We start from the raw sequence: 238 nt of genomic DNA, 5'->3' as shown, positions 1-238 counted from the left end.
AAAAAAAACGCCAGCATACGTCTTATAACATTATCACACATACTACTGAAACAAAAAATTGCATTGACAATATTATTCTGTTTGTGTCTAAATTCACGTAGAGATTCAATTGATATCATTATGTAAATGTGCATTATGTGATCCACAATCAAGGCATGATTTTGACAGAATTATTTGCCCGCGCTTATCCGCAAATCTGCGACATCATTTAAATGGACGTTCAGGATTATCAGATTAT

The sequence above is a fragment of the Penaeus monodon genome, chromosome 19 (assembly GCF_015228065.2).
Source record: "Penaeus monodon isolate SGIC_2016 chromosome 19, NSTDA_Pmon_1, whole genome shotgun sequence".
NCBI classification, from domain to species: Eukaryota; Metazoa; Arthropoda; class Malacostraca; order Decapoda; family Penaeidae; genus Penaeus; species Penaeus monodon.
The sequence above is the reverse complement of the archived record's forward strand: the minus strand, read 5'-3'. Positions refer to the sequence as shown.